A 23162-nucleotide genomic window follows, 5' to 3' on the forward strand; every position below is an offset into this window, starting at 1 on the left:
GGGGAGTGTATCTACATACCATTGTAGATCGCTATGCGGAAGCGTTGCAAGAACACGGATGAAGGAGTCGTACTCGTAGCGATTCAGATCGCGGTTGATTCCGATCTAAGCGCCGAACCACGGCGCCTCCGCGTTCAACACACGTGCAGCCCGGTGACGTCTCCCACGCCTTGATCCAGCAAGGAGAGAGGGTGAGGTTGGGGAAGACTCTGTCCAGCAGCAGCACAATGGCATGGTGGTGATGGAGGAGCGTGGCACTCCAGCAGGGCTTCGCCAAGCACTGCGAGAGACGAGGAGGGAGAGGGGTAGGGCTGCGCCAAGAGAGAGATGTTCTCGTGTCTATGGCAGCCCCAAACCCCCACTATATATAGGGGAAAGGGAGGGGCTGCGCCCCCACCTAGGTTTCCACCTCTAGGGGTGGCGGCCAGCCCTAGATGGGACTTGGAGGGGCGGCCAAGGGGGGAGAGAGGGGGGCGCACCACTAGATGGACCTTAGGCCCATCTGAGCCTAGGGTTTCCCCTTTCCCTTCTCTCTTCGCCTTGGGCCCTGGTGGGGGGCGCACCAGCTCACCTGGGGCTGGTCCCCTCCCACACTTGGCCCACGCAGCCCTCTGGGGCCGGTGGCCCCACCTGGTGGACCCCCGGGACCCTCCCGGTGGTCCCGGTACGTTACCGATAGCACCCGAAACTTTTCCGGTGAGCAAAACAGGACTTCCCATATATAAATCTTTACCTCCGGACCATTCCGGAACTCCTCGTGATGTCCGGGATCTCATCCGAGACTCCGAACAACATTCGGTAACCACGTATATCTATTCCCTATAACCCTAGCGTCATCGAACCTTAAGTGTGTAGACCCTACGGGTTCGGGAACCATGTAGACATGACCGAGACGTTCTCCGGCCAATAACCAACAGCGGGATCTGGATACCCATGTTGGCTCCCACATGTTCCACGATGATCTCATCGGATGAACCATGATGTCAAGGATTCAATCAATCCCGTATACAATTCCCTTTGTCTACCGGTATAGTACTTGCCCGAGATTCTATCGTCGGTATCCCGATACCTTGTTCAATCTCGTTACCGGCAAGTCTCTTTACTCATTCCGTAACACATCATCCCGTGATCAACTCCTTGGTCACATTGCGCACATTATGATGATGTCCTACCGAGTGGGCCCAGAGATACCTCTCCGTTTACATGGAGTGACAAATCCCAGTCTCGATTCGTGCCAACCCAACAGACACTTTCGGAGATACCTGTAGTGCACCTTTATAGCCACCCAGTTACGTTGTGACGTTTGGTACACCCAAAGCATTCCTACGGTATCCGGGAGTTGCACAATCTCATGGTCTAAGGAAATGATACTTGACATTAGAAAAGCTCTTAGCAAACGAACTACACGATCTTGTGCTAGGCTTAGGATTGGGTCTTGTCCATCACATCATTCTCCTAATGATGTGATCCCGCTATCAACGACATCCAATGTCCATGGTCAGGAAACCGTAACCATCTATTGATCAACGAGCTAGTCAACTAGAGGCTTACTAGGGACATGGTGTTGTCTATGTATCCACACATGTATCTGAGTTTCCTATCAATACAATTTTAGCATGGATAATAAATGATTATCATGAACAAGGAAATATAATAATAAACAATTTATTATTGCCTCTAGGGCATATTTCTAACACCCAGATCCGTGGAGGTGCTGCCCCCACTTCGGCCGACGGCAGCGCGACGTCCCAGCGGCGGCGGCTGTGGTGGTGCCGGTGGGAATCGACAGGATGCACAGGGGGCGGCGGTGGCCGGGGCGGCGGCCCCATGGCTGGGTGGCGGCGCGCCCGTTGGTCTGACCGGTTCCGGCTCGTGCCGGATCTGGTGACCACCGGACGGCGCGGGGGGTGGCGGCGGCCCGGCGTGGCCGGCGATCTAAACACGCTTGTGCCGGCGGCTCGTTGGTCTGCCAGAGATCCAGGAGTATCATCATCTCCGACTCGATCTGCTCCGGTTCGTGCTAGCTCTGGTACAGGGAGACTGTCGTCATCTCCCGGTGCTGACTACATGGATCTGGCGGCGGCGGCAGGATCCTTTTGATCTAGTCTTTGACAGAGAAGGCAGCGGTCCCCATCCCTGTCGCGTCGCCCCCCTCGCGGGCGACATGGGGGGCTAGCCTCCGCCGCCGCCAGCGACCCTCCCCACGCCCCGTCCTCCCCTCCGCCGCCGCAGGTAGTCGGCGCCTGGCAAAGCCCGTGCGTGCGACGCGATGGCGGAGGTCCTCTCCCCTCTTCCCCAGATCCATGGGAGGCGCGGGCACCCAAATCCGCGGAGGTGCGACCCCCACTTCGGCCCACAGCGGCGCGGCGTCGCAGCGGCGGCGGCTGTGGTGGTGCCGGTGGGAATCGACCGGATGCACAGGGGGCGGCGGTGGCGGGGGCGGCGGCCCCATGGCTGGGTGGCGGCGCGCCCGTTGGTCCGACCGGTTCCGGCTCGTCCCGGATCTGGTGACCACCGGACGGCGCGGGGGGTGGCGGCGGCCCGGCGTGGCCGGCGATCTGGACACGGTGGTGCTGGCAGCTCGCTGGTCTACCGGAGATCCAGGAGTATCATCGTCTCCGACTCGATCTGCTCCGGTTCGTGCTAGCTCTGGTACAGGGAGACAGTCGTCATCTCCCGGTGCTGACTGCATGGATCTGGCGGCGGCGGCTGGATCCTTTTGATCTAGTCTCCGACAGAGAAGGCGGCGGTCCCCATCCCTGTCGCGTCGCCCCCCACGCGGGAGACACAGGGGGCTAGCCTCCGCCGCCGCCAGCGACCCTCCCCACGCCCCGTCCTCCCCTCCGCCGCCGCAGGTAGTCGGTGCCGGGCAAAGCCCGTGCGTGGGACGCGGTGGCGGAGGGCCTCTCCCCTCTTCCCCGGATCCATGGGTGGCGCGGGCACCTAGATCCGCGGAGGTACGGCCCCCACTTCGGCCCACGGCGGCGCGACGTCCCAGTGGCTGCGGCTGTGGTGGTGCCGGTGGGAATCGGCCGGATGCACAGGGGGCGGCGGTGGCCAGGGCGGCGGCCCCATGGCTGGGTGGCGGCGTGCCCGTTGGTCCGACCGGTTCCGGCTCGTCCCGGATCTGGTGACCACCGGACGGCGCGGGGGGTGGCGGCGGCCCGGCATGGCCGGCGATCTGGACACGGTGGTGCCGGCGGCTCGATGGTCTACCGGAGATCCAGGAGTATCATCGTCTCCGACTCGATCTGCTCCGGTTCGTGCTAGCACTGGTACAGGGAGACTGTCGTCATCTCCCGGTGCTGACTGCATGGATCTGGCGGCGGCAGCTGGATCCTTTTGATCTAGTCTCCGACAGAGAAGGCGGCGGTCCGTGGACAGGAAGCTGGATGGAGTTCTTCGAACAGATCTGGGTGAAAACCTGCTCTTGGCTAGATGCCAAAGCCGACGATGGCGGCGTTCTACGACGTCGTTCCCTTCTTGAAGGCATCGCAGTGGAGAAGTTCTAGACTACTATCTGCTACCTCCGGGGGAAACCCTATATCGACAGATCAGAAGACGGCAGCGCATTTGTGTCGTTTCCCCCTTGGGGGCATCTTTCTTGGAGGTGTACGCGGGCTCAAGGGAACTAGTGGACGACGTCTTTGGTGGAGCGGTGCTTCATCATACACATGGATGGTGACAGTTCTCAATGGCATGGCGCCCTGGAGATTAGGAGTCTGATGTGCGTTGATGGACTCGCGCAGGAGGTCGACGTTGTCTGACGTCATGGTGGCGTCGGTGGCAACTAGACTGGGCAAGGTCGATGCAACATTACAACTCTGAAGATGGATTGGTGGCAAGTGCCTGCGCCGGCCTCATACCTGGCAGGCGTCCTGGTTGAGGAGCACGCCGGACTGGTGGGTGCCCATACCCGCCAGGCGTCCTGGTTGGGACCTCAGGTGTTAGATGTTAGGTCTGGTTGCGATGTTTGTTTGGTATTAGGCCCAGGCTATCAGCGCCCCTTCATCAATTGGATAGGTGTAGCGACAGTTGTTGCTTAGACGGTGGCTTTAGTCTTACTGTTGTATGCTTTGTAAGGTCTTGTGAGAATAATTAATAAAGTGGCCGTATGCATCGACCAGATGCAGAGGCCGGGGTCCTCCTCCTTTTCTAGAAAAAACATCGTCCCCACAATTCTGGCACACCTATGTTGTAAATTGTAGCATTGCTTCTGCTGCATGAGGACGATATATATATATATATATATATATATATATATATATATATATATATATATATATATATATATATATATATATATATATATATATATATATATATATATATAAGGGGAGACTTCATTGCTTCAACAAACTTCACATGTCTTTTTATTGTTCTTCCTTCAAGTGTAGCCATAATTGTTGATGTAATAACATCTCTAAGATGCATCGAATATGCGCAACGTTGAAATGCCACAAGTTGGGCTCCATCTTGATTATGAAAATAGGATTCTCGGGCATTTAAAAAATGATCTCCCACAGTGCTTCTCCTACGTTATCTTTCTCCTTGACAAGCTCGTTTTTCTCCTCGAGTTGTCTCGCTGCACTGTGGTTGCTCTTACATCCTTACATTTCGATCAACCTAACCTCTGCATGATGTTGCCTGAGAGGAAAAACAATCAATATTTGCGATTGAACAACTGCAAAGTTCTTATGTTTTATTAATTTCCACCTGGGACGTCCACAAACAAATAGGCAGACTAAACATATGTATGAATCAACATGAATATTTAAATCCAACTGATATTGCAGATATCAATTCATCATTGACATCTACCATCACATACACAAAAATGGTTCCTTCGGTTTTCTAATGAATGATCACTTATTCGGTTTAATTATTCACGGCAATATACATAGTAACCAGATGTCTCTATAAATGGATCAGGTGGGGGAGAATAAGTTGTTCTTTTTTCTAATCATATATTCTACCATGTGTTTCTGTATCGCTACTAAAAAAGGAGTTTGAGGTCTCCAATTTTCCTTACTACATCCAAGTTCCTGCATCTGATATAGAAATAGAAAACCTACCACATCCACGGGCACATGGCAACTAGCAGTAGCTCGCCAGAATGTCTCGACGATCTCAAAGTAAAGCATTTGCCAATGCATTGCCTGACTTGATTCATGAGCCGATGAGCTAGCACCTGCCACTCGCTGGAACGCTGGTATGTGCATGCCTACAAACGGGAGATCATGCTTGCCTATATTCCAGTGCTCGGCCTGAATCACCATGTCGCTGCACATCACCTCACTCATTATCATCGTTGTCATCGTGCTTGGTGGTGCCCTGCCTTGACAGTAGTACACATTGGCAGTGGCCTGCCCGCTGCTATCATTGTGGAGGTGGAGGCTAATGGAGAAGAGGGAGTTGACGGGGCGGTGGTCGGGGAAGCGGGTCTCACTTGGCTCATACCACACCTGCTCCAACCCCTTGCTGCGCCACAGGACGCAGTCGCACTCGCAACAAACAATGCAGATTCGTTAAACTATCTTTGATTCCAATCTCTAACAGTTCAGAGAAAAGTTGATGAAATAAGCAGTAGATTTGTCACTGTACTATAGCTAAGTGGAACTCATTGTTGATGTGTGAAAGTCATGGTGATGAGATAACGATTAATCTAGTCGGTGGTACTACCACTGTGCCACAAACCGACACCAGCTCGATCGCACATGTCCTGCGTGCCAAATTGTCGAGGCCCTGAGTGGATGCGCGATATGTTGGTACGCATTGTGCCATTGTGGTATAACAGAGATTACCTAGCAACTAGAGAAAGATGATCCTTTGTGTTCATATCAGAATGCATCCCGAGGATTGGTTTGCAGCTCTAGGCCTCTCGTGCGCCAGCCAGGTCTCTGCTAACGTGCTGCCATGCGTTCGCTTTTTCACGTGCTAAGGAGACAGATGTTTACGCACAAGACCGTGGCTTGCATCTTGTCGTTGCTGAATAATATGGATTACCAGTATACGGGTTCAGTTGAGCACTCTATAGGATTTCTCCCCCTAGGCAAATAGAATTTTGCCTTGTCTTTGCTTGCATATCATCACACAAATCAAATTTAACGTGAACGTCAAAACATTTTTGTAGTGGCCGGTTCCGCTCACCAGCTGGTCGCTATATCTGTCCCCTTCTGTTGGTAACCAGAGCACAAACAGCGTCTCTAGGGCCGTGCATGCCCAAAACACTAGAAAAATCCCAATGACCGATCCAGTCGATGCTGGTGCAACCATGCAGAGTATGTATGGCCAAATATAGTGAAAATTGGAAAACACGGCTCAATTGACGTAAATGCATGTAGGGCGTGTTTGGTTGGTGTCCTAGCGTTTGTCATGCTTGCTCCGAAGCATCATTGGGATATGCCGGAAGGTTTTTTCGCTGCTTCCCTGAAGAATATGGAAGTTTTCCTTGCTGCGACATCCAGGCAATCATGATTAACGTGCCCAAGAATTTGATTTTGAACGCCTAGATGTTTGTCTGGAACACTAACGGCGGCTGAGATATTGATCATATGAAAGAACAACACAACAACGCGTCGAGGCTACAACCAATCGCGGACATGCTCTGCTTGCCATCTCAAATGTGTTCCCCTCGCATGTGTGTTGCGCCAACACTTTGCCACGGTGCCATAGAGGCGAGCTCCATCGTACCGCCGAAGAGTCATCCATCACTGCAGCGAATCATGAATTGACACTCCGACAAAAAATTCCGATGTATCCGATTTCTTAAAGATGTCTTCATTCAACTGTCAGTGCCACTCATCATGTTAGTAATTTTTGCTCTCGCCATAGACCTGTCCATGTTATACCATGTTGGCTCACGCATTAAGTTTCAAGCACTACTTCTGCAACATGAGGAAGCTCTATTTATACATAGGGTGTAAGGACTTAATTGTTTCACCAAACTTCACGTGCATGTCTCTTTATTTTTCTTCCTTCAAGTGTAGTTAGCCATAATTGTTGAGGACTAACAAGTCTAAGGTGCATTTGTTGGAAATATCAGCACCTTTTGATTAATCCGAAGCACTAGTAAACAGTAAACATTGAAATCACAATATGCATCTCATACCGGTACATACGTATGTGAGCACGTACAGTACATAGAATCGAAACATCTATGAACGCAACATAGGAGATAAACGAATCGTACCCTCCGGTAGGCCAGGCCAACACGCCGGCGGCGGCAGCAGCCTCGGCGTCATCCGTGGCCTTCTTCTTGGTGGCGGCGGCGCCGACTATGGCGTTGATGCATGGGAAATGCCGGAAGCACAAGAGGACGAAGACGGGGACGGATCGGGAGCAGTTGCGCTGAGGCGCTCCCAAAAAAACCTTATTGTCGTTTTCCCGGGCAGGACCTCAAATGACAGGGTTCCGGACCCACGTGCTCTCCCGACCAACCGTGCACGTGGTCGTCGGGATGGGATCGTCGAAAGCAGCACATTGAGAGGAACAATAGATGACGGCTACGGTTGCGCAAGAGGGAGTGAGTGAGTTAGGGTTTACTTCACGGGCCAGCGCCTCTTTATATAGGTCGTCAGGTAGATAGGCGTGACTCAGGCCCACGACCGCATCCACCAACAGCCCATATGGTCCAACGTCTTGGAGAATTACTATAGGGAATTGTCAATTAATCCGAGATTAATTAACAGTTCCTAACTGGAAAAATAAGGCCTGCTTGCTCCCGCAACTAGCAACCTGCGGCGCGCGGGTGTCTTGATGAGGCGAGGCGGGCGGCGGAGAAGGAGGAGCGCGCGTTTACAGCTCCTCTACCCAAGCTTTCAATGGCATATGGTAGAGCAGCCCTCTTAGAGCATGTCTAGTAGAGCCCTCAAACACTCAAACCCCTAAAAATAACTGCTTTTCTTTTACAGTTTTTGTTAAAAAAAAGCCGTAGACTAGAACCTCTAAACCCTCAAATCCGTAAAAAAAATTAGGGGTCCAACCCTCAAACTGTTTCCCCACCTGTAGAAGTGAGGGTTGAGAGGAAAAACTCCCCCCAACCCGCACTCCTCTTTCCTCTCGCGCGGGAGGGAAGTTTCATCCCGCCTCCCCTGCTCCTCCCGCCGCCTCGCCCCGCGCCGGCCATGGAGGCCACCGCCGCCGCCGCGCCCCCGCCCGCCGCCACGCCCGCCCCGCCTGACTCGGGCCCCGCCCCCGCCCCGGCCGACTCGGGCCCCGCCCCCGCCCCTGCCCCCGCCTCCGCCCCGACCGTGGCCGACGTGGTGGCGGCGACCCACGTCGGGGCCAAGCGGCGGCGGGCGGGCCTCGCATCGCCTCCTCCCGCCTCCCCAGCTCCCGCCCCGGCCCCCGTCCTCGCCCCGGCGGCCGCCCCCGCCGCGCCCGCCTCCAAGAAGAGCCGGCCGAAGGCGGGCTCCCGTGGGACGCGAGGGGCTTCCTCCAAGGTCGCCGGCTCGTCCCCGGCCGTGAACAAGCCGCGGAAGAAGCCCGCGGCCCTGCCCGCCGCCGTCGCCGAACCTCCTCCCGCCGCGCACGAGGTGTTCGAGGAAATGGCAACCCAATCCTCGTTCATGGACCTCCTCGAAAACGCGGAGGTGGACCTCGGAGCTCTGCCTCTAGACCCCTTTAGGGTTGGTGACGACTTGGAGGAAGATGAGGAAGATGAAGGGGATGACGAGGAGGAGGTGGCCGAGATAGGGGAGGAGGCATTCACCGCCGCTTCCCGCCCACACGCGCGGTCGACAAACTACACCGAGGCGGAAGATATCCTCTTGGTTCATGCTTGGGCAGCTGTGGGGATGGATGCAAGCACCGGCACCGATCAAACCGGTAAACGGTATTGGCAAAGGATCGAGGACACCTATTGTAGGATAAAGCCGAAGAATAGTGGGTTCATCTCTCGCACTTACCGGTCGCTTCAAGGCCGGTGGGAGTTGATGAAGCCCGCTTGTGCTCGTTGGAGTGCAACCATGGACCAAGTGAGGGATGCACCACCTAGTGGAACCGTGGAGAGTGACTATGTGAGTACATATCTCTTCACTATTTTGATTATGTGTGTGTACTATGCTATTGGTGGGTTCTTATGTGATTATGTGTGGTTGATAGGAGACAATTGCCGGGATGAGGTACAAGGAGATGGCCGCTTCCAAGGGCAAGCCATTCCCATTTAAGCATGCTTGGGCAATTCTTCAAACCTTTGACAAGTGGAAGTTGAGGGATCAAGAGACCGCACCCAAGAAGTCGGCAATGCTTAGTATGGATGATAGTGAAGATGAGGGAAGGAACGAGCACAAGCCCGCTGGAAACAAGAAGGATAAGCTAAGGAAGAAGATGGAAGGAGAGGCGTCAAGACTAAGGGAGAAGATGCAGCACATGATGAAGGCAAGAGAGGAATTGACAACGAAGACATTGGAGACGAAGCTTCTTATCACCGAGAAGAAGAAAGAGGTCAAGCTTGCACAAATTGAAGCAAAGCGTGAAGAAGCAAAGCGCAAGGCCGACTTGGAGGAGAGGATGATCAAGATCAAAGAGGCAAAGGTATGGAAAGAACTCATGGTGGAAGAGAAGGAGCACATGATGATGTCCAAGAAGGACATGGATGAAGACCAATTGCAATGGTGGAAGGACTACAAGGAGGACATCGCGGAGAGGAAGAGGATGTTCCGTGGTGCGTCCTCTACTCTTCGAGGTGACACTCCGATGAGTGGTGGTGGCGATGGCGGTGTGGAGGACTCCACCACCGACGACAATGGAGGTGCTTGATGGACATGGAAGTGGTCTAGGAGATGGTGCAGGTGCAACTTTTTGGTGATGGTGCCGATGAGAGGGTGATGTAAACTATTAAACCATGCATCAATGATCTTCATTTCCGTGTTTGTTTGAAGGTTGATTGTGTTTTTCTAGTGAAAATTGTGATATGTCAAATGACAGTTTTAAGGGTTGGGGTTGGGGGAAAGACTAGAACCCTCAAACCCAACCCTTATAACCGAATATTCTGTTATAAGGGTTGGGTTTGAGGGTTCTAGTCTTTGCCCCTGTTTTTCAATCCTTAAAAGTGTCAAAAATGGCCAATTCTCAACCCTTAAAACTGGTTTTGGATTTAAGGGTTTGAGGGCTCTACTAGACATGCTCTTACTACTGTAGCTGTATGGTACTAAGGTTCCCACCACTTGCCATGCACCTAAACTATAATGTCCTCGGGCACTTCTCTCTCCATGAGCGCCCTTAAAACCTCTTTCTCCTTCTCATGCCTGTTTTCCCATCAAAATGTTTCACTACATTGTGTATGCCCTTACAAGATTACCTTCATGCATCCGAGCCTGAAAGTGGTTGGCTAAAAGCAAAACAAATACCTTTATGATCGAAGTAACCACCGTAAACTTCTTAGGGTTATTAATTTTCACTCTGAAACGACCACAAACAAAAATAGATATCGAATTGAACCTGTGTATAGATGAACAAAATATATATCTTGATTCAAACAATTGTAGAAATGTCAATTCATCATTCACACTGATCATCATATATTCAAAAAACGGTTTCTTTCGATTTGATTTTGAATGATCACGTATTTAGTTTAATTGTGCACAAAGTTATATGTAGTCACCGAGTGTTGATACCACCAGTAGTATCATTGATCGAAGGTGCATGGTGATTCGGCTTGCTTTAGGGTGGGGTAGTCTGTATCACTAATATTCATGATTCAGATCGCTGCTTGCTCATTCTTTTAGCGATGCTGTTGGCTTCAGTAAGAGCCATGAGACTGTGCATACGCTCTTCTTATCTACCGAAATATCACCTCACCGAGCTAGTGTGAGTTTGTGACCCAAAACATCCATTATGTGAACTAGACAATACCCCGCGCGTTGGGGCGGGAGTTTAGTGCAACATATAGCTTAAAAGAAAGGGGCACAAAGTAAGAAAAGAAAGTGTAAGAACGTAAAAGTAAGAAATGTTCCGGTGGAAAATAATGGACTCACAGTTAGTAAACTGAAGTGAAAAAGAGAAGATGAAACCATGACTCGCCGGTTAGACGATGGAAAAAATAATCAAGTCGAGGTGGCCAGTAAAATTAATTAACTATTTTATGGCTGACATGCACATTTGATGATGTGGAATGTTGCATGTTGAGATAATTAGTGGTAGTGGAAACTAAAACGCTGATGTGGCATCATGTTGACGTGGACAGTGTACATCTAGAGAGAATTCCTAGTAGTGGGATCAACTTCTGAAGAATGTGTTATGGCTGACATGCACAATTGGTGATGTGGACAGTGCACAAGTCGAGGGGATCAACTTCTTCGGAATATATAGGACTAAAATAATTTTTTAGTGGTGCTGGATCCGAAGTGAGTAGCTCCAAGAAGTCAAGACTTGATTGTGCTGTTTTTCACATACTCAAATTTCTAATGTCTCTCATTTCTAAAATATGTCCCCATTCAACTGCTGGTGCTACCCATCTTGTCAGACATTTTCACTCTTTTCTTGGACCTGACCGTATTGTACATCATTATCACAAACATTTGTTTTAGTTTCGAGCATTGCTTCTACAACATGAGGACGTTAGTTATTTCTAGACATCGCGTGAGCGCGGACTTCATTACTTCACCCAACTCCAGGTGTCTACCTTTTTAAGTTTCCCCTCTAAAGTGTAGCCATAGTATCAAGGAACTAACATCTCTAAGACGCATCCAATATATCTAGCCTTGACCTCGTCTTTGTGATGAAAATAGGGTTCCTGGTCTTAGAAATAAAACATAATATTCCTCCTTTCTATTGCTTACATGCAATCCTATTTCTACTTTACAAGCTCGTTTTCTTGTTACAATATCTATGTACACCATGGGTGCTCTTACATGCTTACTTTTTAGAAGCCTAGCCTAAATGGTATTGACTAAAATGTAGAAAAAAAAACAACTTTTGTCACTGAACTAATAACCACAAACTCCTTAGGGTTTATTAATTTTCATCTTAGACCACCCACAAACAAATGGCCATCCAAACAAACATGTGTATAAATCAATAAAAATATCTGAGTCAAAATATTGACGAAATACTAATCCATATAGACACAGATTTAGTTCCCTTGATCTGATTCGGAATACCGCTTACTCCATTTAATTATTGCCAGTATTATATGAAGTAACCACATGTCTCTGCACAAGGCTTGTGAGACACCCCCATCAAGTTAATCAGCTGGGGTGAAGAAGCATGTCTTTGTTTCTAATCATGTTTACACTTATCTTTACTAGATGACCCATTGCACCATTGCCATAGAGACCAATTCCAGCCCGAAAGTTAAGTGAACTATCTGAAACACAAAAAGAAAGTTAAGCGGACTATTGGAAGAGACCAACTGTAGCCATCGGTACAAAGACTAACTACAGCCAAGAAGCAAAGCAACTAATACAACCAAAAATTTAGGTTAACTATTTGAGGGACGTTTCTCGAGAATGGTCCGCAAGTGCTTATGTTTATACTGCCTTTGTATCTGCCTGTATATTTACTATTCGAGGGATGTTTCTCGTGAATGGTCCGCAAGTGCTTAGGTTAACCAACGATGATAGTTGTCCATTAATCCCCTTCTTTTTCTTGCCAGGACAAGCCAGATCGGTAGAAAATTCAACCATCACTATTAGAAAGTCGCAAAAAAAATAAAACCACCACTAGTAGAAAATAGGGCTTTGGTCACAGCTCAATATACACATTAGTCCCGGTTGCATTACGAACCGGGACTAATGTGAGCATTAATCCCTGTTCGAGCGGCTAAAGGCATTCGTCCCGGTTCAAATGAGACCTTTAGTCGCGGTTTGAGACACGAACTGGGACTAAAGTGCGCGATGCCCTTTAGTCCCGGTTCGTATCTCAAACCGGGACTAAAGATTAGACCTTTAGTCCCGGTTTGAGAAACGAACCGAGACTAAAGGGTGTGATGCTCTTTAGTCCCGGTTCGTGTCTCAAACTGGGACTAAAGGGGTTCGTGTCTCAAACTCTACCCCCCTCCTCTATCGTCATTTCAGTTTTGAAAAAAACAAAGAAAATGATAAAAACTTCAAAAAGTAAAATCCTTCGAGATGTAGTTATATTACTACATCTACTAGTTAGGAAAATTTAAAAACTTAAATTTGGACATGTTTTGCAAAAAGTGTAGGGAAAAAGTAAAACGGCTATAACTTTTGCATACGATGTCGGAAAAAATGTATAATATATCAAAATGTTCAGCACGAAAATCCGCTTCTGATTTTGACGGCCATAGGCCTGTTTGCAAATTTTTAGAATCCTCAAATTCTTAAAGGAAAAAAAGATATGCTCAAATTTCATTTTTTTTGAATTTTGGTTAAATCTGGTCAAATTATGGTCAAACTACTTATTCAAGAAGTATTAGTGTCACTAAACAATTATTCAAGAATATTAGTGTTACTAAATAATTATTTCAGTTTTTTTTGAAATTTGGTCAAATCTGGTCAAACTGTGGTCAAACAATGGTCAAACTACTTATTCAAGATGTATTAGTGTTACTAAATAATTATTCAAGAATATTAGTGTTACTAAATAATTATTTTAGTTTTTTTGAATTTTGGTCAAATATGGTCAAACTATGATCAAACTACTTATTCAAGAAATATTAGTGTTACTAAATAATTACTGTTTTTTAGAATAATAGTTTCAAACTCAAACAGTGAAATGTGTGACTTCATGCTCAAGCTAAACTCCTGAGGGTTAATAGGATTGACATCTTACTATTGTCAGGAAAACAACAAGTGCAGACTTGAAAACGAGGGGGAATAGAACCCGGAAGTTAAGCGTGCTCAGGCTGGAGTAGTGAGAGGATGGGTGACCGGCCGCGAAGTTAGATGATTTGGAATGATGAGGGGTGATTAGAGATTAGAGGTTAAATTGAGCAGTGATGAGGGGTGATTAGAGATTAAATTATAAAATAATTAAGAAATTTGAAAATCAAGAATTTTTTTAAAAAAAATTTCAAAAAAAAGTTCATAAAATTTCCTTTAGTGTTACCTACCGGGAATAAAGGCGGAGCTTCAGATAGCGGCCACGTGGAGGGCCTTTAGTCCCGGTTCGTATAAGAACCGGGACTAAAGGGGGGCCTTTATTACCGACCCTTTAGTCCCGGTTCCACAACCGGGACTAAATGCCCTCTAGAACCGGGACTAATGGGCCTTTTTTACTAGTGCACCACTTGCACGGTACATGACCTGACCATCGAAACCGTAGACTACTAATTAGAACAACTGAGGTGACTCGGGACCATACGGGGCGACCACAGAGTCTAAACACCGGGTACACTTCCGAAAGCAAGACATCGGGTCAAGGGGACGCGATGGCCAGAGGCAGTGGCACAACCTTAATAGCCACATGGCATGAATGAAACAAATCGGCAAGATGCGAATGATGCACGCGCCGAAATGGGTGCTCATGCATGCCCGACATGTTTTGGGATGTGCTTTCGGTCTTTCAGCACTGCTATTTGGCCGGACGGGGGTGTTTTGGGATGTATTCCCGGAATTTCAAAACAACCTTTGTGAAGTCAACAATACTGACGAGGCAGAAAGTCCCTAAAATATACTCTACCTCCATTAGTTCATTGTTCTACTAACGTGACACATGGAATCTTAATGCAGAGAGGATATTTAGAAGAAGAAGAAGAAGCCACTCGTCTGACCTGCCTGCGGTGGCTTTGTGTGCGTGTGTTTGTGTGGTTGGACCCTTGTTACATTGTGCTCGGCGATTGCTTTATTTATAACGCGGGGCGAAAGCCTTTTTCGGTAAGAAGAAGCCACAATCACACTGTTAGTGACACAACATAATGGCAGCCCATGCCAAACATACATTACACCCTCGATACTCAATAGGCACTCTTGTTGTTGCTTCAGCCGCTAAGGCGCACCAGAGTATACGGATGGATTAGAGCGTAATGGTGACATATATATAAATGTCTAACAAAACAACACACATACCGACTTGACCAGTCAGCTAGCTCCGATGGACAAGAGCCGAGCATGCATCAAACTGAAAGTGGAGAAATGGTCGGTGAGCCACACCACCAAACACTAACGTGGCCCACGAACCACTCGACAACCTTATACCGAAAGGATGGGAAAATATGGAAGGATCACAAACTGAGGTGACCAGACCAACCGGGCAGGCTACCGGCATCCAAAACCAGAGTGAATTTGGGTGGATGGCTCCTAACTGACTAATAAGCCCGCCGGTCACGTGGCTATGAAAACGTTGTGATCTGCTCCACAGCCGTCTTCAGCAAGAAATCCATGTGGAGCTCAGAAAAAAAAATCATTTCACAAATCTTATTAGTTGCAATTCGTATTTATCCCTTCCGCCATGTATCTGTGCAAAGCCGACGAATGGCTGGGCCGCTGAACAATATTCGATTGATCTGAACAGTTAGCGGTTACTTTTTATGTACATTGCCTGCTGATCGATGCATGATATGGGTAGGACTAGTCTGAATGATTGCCCAATGTATGTCCAACACAATCCACCTAAAAAGATGTAGCTTTCATGATGTGACTTTGTTTTCGTGGAGTACTATGGAAGATGTAACGCCCAACAACATGATGCGCATTAAACACACAAATGCAAGCACGTTCTGGAATTAAACTTCAATAAAAATGAAGCTTAAAATACAAAGAAATACAAAGACCTGAAAATATACCGTCTAGCTCTCAAAACAACCACACACGACACATACCATGCAAAAATGACTTTCACATATAAAAATACAGTAGGTTAGAGACACAACAACAATTCAACGAAGGAGACGGCTTCCTCTTTGCTCGGTGCAGTTGATGATGTCGGTTCATTAGATGTTATGTTTGGGACTAGCTTGTACTATATACAGCTGGTTGAGAGATGTCGCTTTCATCGTGTGACTTTGTTTTCGTCTAGTACTAAGAGATGCACCACCCAACAACACATTGCACGACAAATAGCACAGTGCAAATTAAAGCTAAAGTAATATTGAAGCACTAGGCATATGCATGCTGTGAATAGATGTCTCTGGCATTGATGAAATGTACGTGACACAGCAGTCAAATTCTGATTTTTTAAATAAATAAGCCATCTATGTTTACATCAAAATCTCTAATTCAAAAAGTAATAAAAATCTATTTTTTTATAAAGCAGCCCATCAATAGTAATTTAGATATTTACAGAAAATTATAAATAGAAAGATATGCATAATACATTGCGGAAAACATACAGTTTGGATCTCAAAGCCACCATGAATGACAATGCGTTGCCGAGAAATCATGCTGAAATGAATTTCACTTGTGAACAAGACAATGCGGTAGAGATAGTTGAGACACATGGCAATGACTAAACGGTTGAAGCAGATCCCTCTACACTCGGTAGGGGCAGGTTGTATCAGTTCATTATAGGTGATGTTTCAAGCTAGCATGTCCATACAAGTAGTTGAGAGGTGTCGCTTTCATTATGTGACGTCATTTTTGTAGAGTACTAGGGAACATGTAACACCGAACAACACATTGTGCATTAAAAACACATATCCAAGCATGCTCCAAAAGTAAACTTAGAATTTAAATGAAGCACTAAACATACGCATGATTAGAGTATATGTCTCTGAAATCAATGGAATTTTTTTAATTAAAGTTCAAATGGTGTATTTCAATGAAAATCTTTGAACTAAAAATTTACCATATTCCCACAACTCCATCACATTCTGTTACAGGATGGGCAAGAAACTGTGCAGAATTGTGCAAACCATTGAGGACCTTGTCACATGGATGAATACCTATGGATTCAAATAGATGCGGCTCAGCCACCACCATCTAAGCAGTGGCGCACTATAGATTCCATCAACTCGACTCTGAGAAGGACATTGTCAGCAGGTCCGGAGATGAAGAGAAGGATAATATCAGGAGTATATTGGTTGGTCAAGCTAGCGACAGGGATCTCATTGTCCTTCCCATTATTTGAATGGGTGGGCTGGCCAGATCACCTTTGCTCAACTCACTACTATGAGAAAGCTTATAGATAGAGCCTTAGCAGTAGCGCGCGTTATGGGAGCAGTGCTACTGCTACTTAGTAGTAGCGCGTGGTACATTCCAGCGCTACAGGTAGGGAGGTAGCAGTAGCGCGGGCCTGCGGACCAGCACTACTGCTAAGTGATCCCACACCATGATGTCGCCGTGCCCGACGGGCTGGCCATAGCAGCAATGCTGGTCTACAATGACCGAGAAATCAAGGAGTATTTCCAGCTACGGAGGTGTTGTCATGTGTCCGATGATTTTGACGTTGTTAAGATTGCAAGCAACATCTGTCAGACAATGACATTAATCATGAAATCGCATTGCATGAACTTTAGAAGTAAGTAAGTGGGAAGAGATACCTTGTTGTGTTGGATGATGTATGGAATGAAGATGTTGATAAGTGGGAAAAACTCAAGACCTTCCTGAAGGATGGTGCAAAGGGATGTGCAATACTGACAACCACACGTAATGCACTATCAAATTATGAAGACGTGCACTAATGATAACCATAATGTCGGAAATCTAGATAAAGTATTCCCGAAGGAAATATTTGAGAAAAGAGCATTCTGTTTGCAAAAGTCAAACGAAGCTGAGCTAAGTGAAGTAGTAGAAAACAACGGCAGAGCTATGTTGAGGTCGGGGGGGGGGGGGGGGGGGGGCCCTCCTAGCCTTGGGGTATTTTCCGAAGATTTTTTTTCTGTAGCTGCATAGATTGAAGAAAATACAGACTTTTACCCCCTCCAAGAGTTCATATTTTTTCATTGGCCCACCTAGTCATCCCAAGCTAGCTCCGCAACTGATTGAAATGATTTTGGATAGATGTGGGGGCTCCCCTTTAGCTGCCAAAGCCTTTGGATCTATGTTGTGTAACAGGACTAGCATGAAAGAATGGAAGAACGTACTAACCAGAAGCATCGATGGCAACGAGAAGATAAGAACTTTTGCAATACTCAAACTCAACTATGATGACTTGTTATCACACTTACAACAATGCTTTGCTTGTTATGCAGTATTTTCGAAAGATTACCAGATTGATGTGGAGATTTTAGTCCAGTTATGGATGGAACATGAAGGTGACAATTTTGAAACGGTAGGCAAAGAATTTTTTAAAAATCTAACTTGGAGGTCATTCTTTCAAGAGGGCAAGCAAACCCCCAAGGTGCATTCTGGGGGAAGATTCGTTCTAGAACAATATGCAAGATACATGATCTTATACATGACATTGCCTCATCTGTTATGGGGAAATATTGTCTTACCATGTATGTTGTCTAGCCTCTAGTGGTGTTATGTGAACGTCGACTACATAACACTTCACCATTATTTGGGCCTAGAGGAAGGCATTGGGAAGTAATAAGTAGTTGTCAGCTGGACCTGCTCACCACTTGTTCTCATCATATGAGTATGTCTGAACTCTTTTGGAGAATTATTCGAAGAAACACTCGCCCGCTCTTCAGACACTATTGTATACATATAGCTTCACTTGTGACTCAACAGCCCATTTGTCAAAGCACAATCATCTGCAAGCACTGCAACTTTTTGAGGAGTGCAAATGGACAAAGGCACTCCGACCGAGGCAACACCTGAGGTATCTTGATCTCTCAAGGTGCTGTTATATGATCAAACTTCCCAATGAAATAAGCACATTCTATAATCTACTGACCCGTACTGGTTGCCAAAATCTTGGTCGACTTCCAAAGGATATGAAGTATATGACAAAGCTCCGTGACCTATATACAGATAGATGAATGTCATTGAAGTGCATGCCTCCAGACCTCGGGCAAATCACTTCTCTACAGACTCTAACATACTTTATGGTGGGGTTTGGTCCTTATTGCAGTACTATTGGAGGACTACGGATATAAATCTTGGTGGTGAAATAAAACTATACGTTCTTCAGTATGTAACTGAACAAGATGCTAAAGCATCCTGTCTTGGAAATAAAGAGGAACACACACATTTTATCTATTGAATGGAGCGAGATAGCAGTGGGGAACAGAAACAACACAGAGAAGTGCTTCATACTCTTAATCCTCTTGATGCACATGAGTTGCCAAGAATACACTCCTATAGAGGTTCTGGCTTCCCAAAATGGGTGAAAGATCTTACTTTACTGCAACATTTGACCAAACTGGTTGTACAATGTGAGGAATTTCCCAATTGGTCAATTTAGGCCCTTGAAGTTCTTGTTTTGGTGAAGTTTAATAAAGTGCAAACCTTATGCAGGGACAATTCGAGTGCAACATTTACCGCATTAAAACACCTCGAATTAGAACAAATAGAGATTTTGCAGGAATGGGTGGCAACAAAAGGAGAAGAATTAACATTTACTCTACTTGAGAATGTTTACATTGAGTATTGCCCAATGCCAACAACTCTACCTGAAGCACCAAAACTCAAAGTTATCGACGTAGAAAAAGACAAGGCTCAACTTTTGTAACACCCTGGGAATCATGCTACAGTAACTCCCTGTGATTAAGCTAATCATGTTGCTAAACAGGGCTTGATCACATTTGAATCACCTTCCTTTCTAACTCCTAGTTCAAACTTCAAATATAATTAAAGTGAAAAATAAAAGTTTTCAAAAACTCAAACAAAAATGTTCAGTGGGTGCCAAATATTACACTGGTAATTATGGCGGAGAGAACACATTTTTATAAAATGCCTAAATGCTTTAAATGAAATAAAACAGAAAAGGAAATAAGCAAATAAAAAGAAAACAGAAACAGTCAGAGAAAAAGAAAAAAAGGAAAATGGCCCGCTTCCCCCCCCCCCCCCCACTGCCCCCCCGGCCCAAACTGGGCCGCACCCCGCGCCCCCGGCCCAGCCCACCTCCTCCCTCGCCCCTTCCCTGTTCCCCCGACCCGGTCGGAACAGGGGCGCGCTGCCGCCCGACCCCCTCGCCGGCACCGACGCCGGAGGGGATAAGGTCGCCAGCTCCCCCGCCTCCTCGGGCCTCTCTCCCACTCACCCCCGCTCTCCCTCTCGGCCCCCGCGCCTCCCCCTTCCCTCCCCCGGATCCGCGCCGCCCCCCCTCTTCCCCACGCCCGACGCGCTCGCCGCCGTTCCCCTCGTTCACGCGGCCACCGTGCCCCACTCGCCACCTCGTCGTGTCGTACGACGTCGCCGCCCTCGACTACCCCCCCTCCGCCTCTCCGTCGAAGCTCGGAGCCACTGCATCGGCCTCCCCGAGCTCGCCTTCATCTTCGGGCGCCGGCAACCCCCTTCTTCCCCGGCGACGACCTGCTGCTACTAAGCCACCCACGGGCCTTTCTTGCGCCGCGCGGTGAGCTCCTCTACCTCCTCCCCCTCTCCGTTAGCTCGCCCGCGTAGCTGCCCCCCCACGCGCGCCCGAACGCCGCGCCGCGAGGCTCGCTGCCGGCGGGTCTCCGGTGACCAAATGGTCACGGGGTCAAGCCCGTTACACTCCCCGCCGTTTGTAGATGCCCCCCAGCCCCTCCGCTTTTTCGATAGCTCGCCGTAGCCATGTCTCCGTCGAGCACCCGTGCGCGCCGCCGCCTCCGCCGCTCGCCGGCGCCGATTCCGGCCAAGTCCGGCGAAGCCCCGGCCACCACTGGATGCGGCGCTGCGAGTTCTTTCGAATGGGCCTAGCCCCGTTCCTCCCCGAGCCCCGTAGCGCGATTCCGGCCAACTCCGGCGAGGGACCGCCGCGGTTTTGGTCGCCGGAGTTGCGCCGGCGCCGGCCGCCGACGTGGCTGGCCTGGCCCCACCCCCAGTGTCCCTGCCAGTGGCCCCCACGGGCCCCAGTTGACTGGGTTGACCCAGTCAACTGCTGACTGGGCAGGCCCAGTCACTGACATGCGGGCCCCGCCGCAAAAATTAAAAAAAAGAAAAGAAAAAGAAAATGTTTTATAAATAAAAATAATTAGTTTAATTAATCTCTCACTGACAGGTGGGCCCAGTAGTTAATTAACTAAAAAACTAATTAGTTAATCCTCTGTTAACCCACTGTCTATGACAGGTGGGTCCCCCTTGTCAGTTTGACCAGTCAACCCGGACTGTTAACCGCTGACGTCACTCCTACGTCATGCTGACGTCATATCCCTTTTTCTGTTAATTAAATAATTCCAGAAATTCAAATAAACTTTGAAAATTCATATCTTTTAAACCGTAACTCGGATGAAAATGTTTTCTATATGAAAGTTGCTCAGAACGACGAGACGAATCCGAATACGCAGTCCGTTCGTCCACCACACCTCCCTAACCTATCGAACTAGCAACTTTCCCCCTCCGATCCGTCTGTCCGAAAACGCGGAACATCGGGCATACCTCCCGGATGTCCCCCCCCCCTTCACCGGTACCACCTACTATCGCGTTAGGGCACCTCTAGCACCGCTCATTGTCATGTCACGCATCGTCATGCTTATGTTTGCATTGTATTTACTGTTTCTTCCCCCTCTTCTCTCCGGTAGACTACGAGACCGACACTGCTGCTGCCCAGTTTGACTACGGAGTCGACGACCCCTCCTACTTGACAGAGCAATCAGGCAAGCCCCCCCCTTGATCACCAGATATCGCCTACTCTCCTCTATACTGCTTGCATTAGAGTAGTGTAGCATGTTACTGCTTTTCGATATCCTATTCTGATGCATAGCCTATCCTTGCTACTACTGTTGATACCTTTACCTACAATCCTACATGCTTAGTATAGGATGCTAGATTTCCATCAGTGGCCCTACATTCTTGTCCGTCTGCTGTGCTACACTATCGGGCCGTGATCACCTGGGCGGTGATCGCGGGTATATACTTATATACCATATACATGACACATGTGATGACTAAAGTCGGGTCGGCTCGTAGGAGTACCCGCAAGTGGATCTTTGTGGCGGAGCGACAGGGCGGGTTGAGACCGCCTAGGTAAGAGGTGGGCCTGGCCCTGGTCGGCGTTCGCGGATACTTAACACGCTTAACGAGATCTTGGTATTTGATCTGAGTCTGGCCATTTGGTCTATACGCACTAGCCATCTACGCGGGAGTAGTTATGGGTATCCCGGTGTCGTGGTATCAGCCGAAGCTCTTTTGACGTCAACGACTGAGTGGCGCGCGCCGTGTTGGACCGCTTTGACGTAACCGCCGTGATCGTGTGGGTTGCTAGGTCTGCTCGCGGCCGCGTTCGCAACGTGCAGGTGTGCATAGGGCGATGGGCCCAGACCCCTGCGCGCTTAGGATTAGACCGGCGTGCTGACCGCTCTGTTGTGCTTAGGTGGGGCTGCGACGCGTTGATCTTACGAGGCCGGGCATGACCCAGAAAAGTGTGTCCGGCCAATTGGGATCGAGCGTGTTGGGTTATGTGGTGCACCCCTGCAGGGAAGTTTATCTATTCGAATAGCCGTGTCCCTCGGTAAAAGGACGACCCGGAGTTGTACTTTGAGCTTATGACAACTAGAACTGGATACTGAATAAAATACACCCTTCCAAGTGCCAGATACAACCCGGTGATCGCTCTCTAACAGGGCGACGAGGAGGGGATTGCCGGGTAGGATTATGCTATGCGATGCTACTTGGAGGACTTCACTCTATTCTCTTCTATATGCTGCAAGATGGAGATGACCAGAAGCGTAGTCTTCGACAGGACTAGCTATCCCCCTTTTTATTCTGGCATTCTGCAGTTCAGTCCACTGATATGCCCCTTTACACATATACCCATGCATATGTAGTGTAGCTCCTTGCTTGCGAGTACTTCGGATGAGTACTCACGGTTGCTTCTCTCCCTCTTTTTCCCCCTTTCCTTTCTATCTGGTTGTCGCAACCAGATGTTGGAGTCCAGGAGCCAGACGCCACCGTCGACGACGACACCTACGGCACTGGAGGTGCCTACTACTACGTGCAGGCCGCTGACGACGACCAGGAGTAGTTAGGAGGTCCCAGGCAGGAGGCCTTGCCTTTTCGATCGTTGCTACCTTTGTGCTAGCCTTCTTAAGGCAAACTTGTTTAACTTATGTCTGTACTCAGATATTGTTGCTTCCGCTGACTCGTCTATGATCGAGCACTTGTATTCGAGCCCTCGAGGCCCCTGGCTTGTATTATAATGCTTGTATGACTTATTTATGTTTTAGAGTTGTGTTGTGATATCTTCCCGTGAGTCCCTGATCGTGATCGTACACATTTGCGTGCATG

At 48.3% G+C, this 23162-nt stretch overlaps 1 pseudogene; it reads left to right on the top strand.

Moving 5' to 3' along the window:
- Positions 1 to 17213: 17213 nt before the first annotated feature.
- The window catches only part of LOC120969163 (putative disease resistance protein RGA3), a 187451-nt pseudogene continuing 181502 nt past the window's right edge, over positions 17214 to 23162 (top strand).

Source organism: Aegilops tauschii, chromosome 1, assembly GCF_002575655.3.
Source record: "Aegilops tauschii subsp. strangulata cultivar AL8/78 chromosome 1, Aet v6.0, whole genome shotgun sequence".
Taxonomy (NCBI): domain Eukaryota; kingdom Viridiplantae; phylum Streptophyta; class Magnoliopsida; order Poales; family Poaceae; genus Aegilops; species Aegilops tauschii.